We start from the raw sequence: 5,134 nt of genomic DNA, 5'->3' as shown, positions 1-5,134 counted from the left end.
AGACCCCTCCCCTCGGCCGAGCCGCCACCGCCACCTCACCGCGCAGGCGCAGGCCCCGGGGGGGCGGGGCTCGGGCTGCGCAGCACCGCCCCCGGCAACGCGCATGCGCGCTACTTCCCCGCGCTCCAGCAATGGGTCTTTAAACTTCCACCTGCTGCGTTTGGTCCGTGGCCGGGTCCCGCACCGCCGGGGGTAGCGGCCAAGGCCCCGCTTGCTTTCTCTTCGCCATTTAGTACTTTGCAAGCCCGTCTCATGCTCCCCCCCCCGTGTCTCTTTTCTGCCTCCCAGTTCATCGGATTCAACTTGAGCAGGGCCCTCTAGCGCTGAAGGGTTGCACTCCAGTTTTCTGATTCGTATGTTCAGCCGGGATGTGAGGAAATCCCGAGGGCCCTGTTGAGTCCTAGGGACCATCGTTTATAAAACCGGTCTGATGAAAAGTTTTGTCCTCATGAAACACCTGTGGAAATGTTTTATGTCCTACACAGCAGTGGCTCTGCCTTTGCCCCTCGTGTAGTGATTACACTCCTCTCTCCAGCTCGGAGAGGAAGTATTTTATCCCAACTTTTACAAGCATAAGTTACTACAGGTTTCCCTCGCTTTATGTTGTACGTTGGTTCCTGGAAAGTGGCACATAACTCGAATTCACATAAAGGGAACCCACTTTACAATGTAACGAATAGGGATATGTTCCAACACCTGGACTGTACTGACCCCCAGGCCCGTTTCTACCGTTTTTACAAAACAATTTTGGTACTCGCCAACAGCAGAGACGGGTAGGAGATAAGCTAGCGGGATGCATAGAAGCCTTAATGGGGATGGCAACTACAGAAACACGTGTTGCAGGCAACGAGCGAGGAGCAGAGATTCGCACGGGAAACTATATTTTGGTGCACGTCACTCCCACAATGCACCGCATAAAGCAGCTGACTGCGGGCTTCCACCACACCCTTCGCAATCACATAAGTGAATTTATCTTGCATATAACAAATTTTTGGTATAAAAAGGTCATTGTATAAGAGCGAACTCGCACATAGAGAACCTGCATAAGGCAAGGGAGACCTGTACACTTGTTGCAAGATTATAGAGAATCATGTGCCATCATTGCATTGTGCAGAGCACCCATGAGACGTACCTTAGAGAAAGGGACTCTAAACCTACTCATCAACCGCACTCCCTTGATTCAAGGATGATCTCTACTGTGGATAACTGAAGGTGTCTTGAGCTGACTTCAAAGTTCAATCCTCAAGCCACAGATCTGTTCACAGAAGTTGCGGGTCATTCTGCAGAGGAGAGCATGCCGTAGGCTAGGATTTTTCTCCTTTTCTTCCCTCTGTTCTCATTTCTGTGCTTCGAGGGCAAGACATTTTACCTCAAAATGGGCTGCCGTCTGCCGCTTGGTTGAGGTTGCTGCAGCACTGGAGTCAGTCAGTAGCCAGCTCCTCTCAACTCTCTCAACCAAATAGGATCTTTAGTCATCCTGTGAAATCTCTCCTCATACAGAAGCCCCTCCATACCACTCATCGTCCTTGTTGACCTCTGATTCTTCTGTTCCCTTTTTTGAGAGGTGAGGATCAGAACTGGGCACAGCATTCAAGGTGTGGACACACCATGGATTTATAAAGGGTGATACTTTCCGTTTTAGTTACAATGTCTGTCTTAATAATCCTTAACATTTTGTTTGCTTTTTTAAATGGCAGCTGAGCACTGAGCTTGTTTTTAGTGAACCATCCATAATGACTTCCCTTCACATGCCCTGCAGATTACATTGACTGGACTAAAATGGCTTGAGTTACATTACTACTGCTTGTTGATGCTGCAGTTACAGCCAGGGATGCAAACTGCTCCCTTTTGGGATAGATGCATACCCCAGAGAGCCAGCTGTACCTTTTCCCATCTTGTTCAACGTAACCAGACTCAGTGATGGGAGAAAGTTCAGCCTAGGAAATTCCTAAACTGGCAAGTGCTTTGTCAGCCTGCTTGATGTCCTATTATCTCTCACTTTAGGTTTGAACCTTGACTGGGATTTTTAAAGGATAAATGGATACATAAATGACTACCCTGCTCTTCTGAGTCCCTATGGTCAGGGCTGCTGAGCCACTCTTTTCCCCAGACCCAAGAGTAGCTCAAACGGGCTCTTGAGATTCCCTGATTAGTAGCATAGCTATCCACCCCAGCCCTCGACACTGCTCAGTGCAATAACAACATTTTGGCCTGACCCATCTACCCATATATATGGCTGTTCCAGTCACTTGGTTTAAAGCAAGGCCCAGAATGGCAGGGTCTGGCTTTCCATCCTAAACCCTCTCTGGTGGAACTTCAGGTTGATACTCATTCATCCTGCTCAGCAGTGTGATAATCCCTTCAGCTTTGTATAGCTTAAGTGTGGGCTCCAAGGGACACTTTAATTTTCAGTATTCTAAAAGTCAACATGAGCAATAGCTTTTCCCAGAGTTTTCTTTAAAATGATAAGATGAGAGGATGTTTTCTTTCAGTTGTGGAAAATCTCAGTTTGAACGGTAGAAACTGTCTTGTACTCAGCAAACCGTGCACACCAGTACAAATTTTCAAGAATATAAAGAAACTAACATTCCCCTCTCACAAAGGTTTTAAGAGTAAATAAATATTGGTTTACTGCAGGAAAATACCAAGTCTTTGCCTTTGGGCACAATTTTTACCTACGCTAAAAGACAACAGGGTGGTTTGGAAGTAAAGCAGTGTTTTGTCAAGTACACATCTTGCATGTTCTTTAGCTACAAAAAAGGTTTTTATTGTAGGATTTACCATACATAAAATCCCTCAGATACCCAGGAAAAATGGATCTACCACCAATGGCACACACATACACATCAACATCAGTAACTTGTAAAAAGGTCAACAAAATTATACAACAGCTGCTTTTTTCACCTTCAAAAAACATCCTGTTAATGGGATATAATAGTCCTTTGAGGTATAATAAAAATGCTGAGGAAGCACTGATTGCTCAGGAGATCAGTGGCTGAGATGTAGCCAATCAAACGTTCAAATGTATACTAGCTTGCTGGCTAGTGGTCATAGTAGGTCTGTACAGAAATATAGGCATTTTTGTTTTTTATTCAGTATTAGGATCCAGTCAATCAAGTTTCTCTAGGTCTGGTATAGTAATAGTACTGCTGATATTATTCCAGTAGTCATTATTTGAATCATCATTGTGCTTGACAAAAAATATGATTTGTATACTACTGCAGATGTGTTGGAATTTGAATTTTGGATTGGATTTTAAAACCTGACCATATCTGTGGTCTGTGTGCTGGAAACATGCAACTCCAGCAACATGAAATCAGTAAGGGCACTACCACTGTTTTAGAGCTGCTAAATGCGTTCTGCATTGTTAAGTCTCACATTTTTCATTTTAGTCTGGTAATGGTCTCACTTCTGCTTTGTAGCAACAGCAGCATTGTTCAGCTCCATAAATTAATAATGAGCAAGCTACTGGCTGACAAGGCAAATGCCTTATGTCCTAGTTCAAGAACTAAAAAGGTTACTAAAGCAAAATCTGTATAGCAGTTCAGTGCTACAGCCTGCTAGGTAGCAGTCTGTTTCTAAAGGTAGGACACCATAGCAGATGGCTAGCACAACTTAGGTAAGATTGCAAATCCTTTTTTGTAAAGGCTGATGTTCCTTAATGTTCTAAAATGCATGTGCTTAGTCCAGCTGCCCTCAAATTTGGTGTGGGTAACAGGAATGTGGCATATGGTTGTATTCCAAATTTGTGGTCATTTGGGGGGGGGGGGGGGGGGTCCCTGACTGAGCCCTTGTCCCCTCTTGTGAGCCAGAATCTAGGGATCTTTGCTGCTCTGGGTGTGTCTGAACCATTCCCTGCTGTTAGCTAGGAACTGTGAAGGGCACTATGAGCCCCTCTCTATGCCTCTCAAGCAGAAGCCCAGATTTGGAGAATGCCTTATCATTCCAGATGCAGAGCTGAGCCCTTGGCCTTGTCCCCTGTGCCTGTGTTGGGATCTGTGGTATGGCGCTCTGTCCCTTTATGGATGTCTGAATCTTTCCTCACCCTCTCCATGTGAGCCAGCAAGAGACGGGAGGTGTTGCACCTCTCTGTGGGGAGTGGGGAATAGCTGTGGTGGAAACGTACATTGTGCACACAAGGCTGAGACTGCGCAGGAAAAAGCTTCATCACCAGGTTTTCCATTTCCCATGGAAAAACAGAAAAAAAACACATATTTCCCCTTTTACCCCAGGAAAATGTGGATTTCTCATTTTAAACAGAGAAACGTGGATTTTGCCCTTTTGCAAAGAGCTCTCTGCAGGCTGGCAGAGTTCCAGCCTGCTCGGGGGTTTGAGGGAGTGGAAGGAGGGCGGTCAGGCAGGGGGTGCCATGTGCATGTGCTGCAGCCAGGGCGCAGGTGCTGCTGCAGGGGAGCAGGAGGCTGCGGACCGAGGTCTTAGGCCCTGTAGCCTTGGCAGCTGGTGGCCCCCTCCAGCATTGCTGGGAAGGCAGGGGCCTGTGGGTGGGGGACGAGAGGCACTAGTAGGGATGGCAGGGATGGCGGGGGAGGGGAGTGAGGGGCATCAACAGGGCCAGGGGGCTGGGGTGGCAGGGAGTGAGGGGCTTGGACCTGTGTTCTGTGAGCTAAGGTGGCAGGGGGAGCTCTGATTTTCCATGATAAAAAACCCAAAATCAAATACCAACATTTATAGGTATTTAAAATTTATTTAATTATAGTGATCGAGGCACCGGTACACTTCCAAATTGTTTTAAAACTGTAAATCTATATACATATAAAATGAAGTGTATGTCTGTATGTTTGCTTATAACTCGAGAATGGCTGGTCCTGTCTACTTTAAACCTCCCAAAATCACTGCCACCCGAGGAAAATTATAGGCGAGTTATTTTTCACTTTACCCTGTTTGGGGCTTCCAGTGACTATTTAAGGGAACAATGCTTTTCACACGGACAGCTATATGTGGCTTGCTCCAGAGTTAGTAGTCAAAGAGGGTTGTATATACTGGCGCCAACAGGAAACACCATGAACATTGTTTACAAAGAAGTTCTATAATAAAGATAATTCATAGATTCATAGATGTTAGGGTCGGAAGGGACCTCAATAGATCATCGAGTCCGACCCCCTGCATAGGCAGG

This window comes from Alligator sinensis, unplaced genomic scaffold (genome assembly GCF_000455745.1).
Source record: "Alligator sinensis unplaced genomic scaffold, ASM45574v1 scaffold505_1, whole genome shotgun sequence".
In the NCBI taxonomy this organism is placed as follows: domain Eukaryota; kingdom Metazoa; phylum Chordata; order Crocodylia; family Alligatoridae; genus Alligator; species Alligator sinensis.
The sequence above is the reverse complement of the archived record's forward strand: the minus strand, read 5'-3'. Positions refer to the sequence as shown.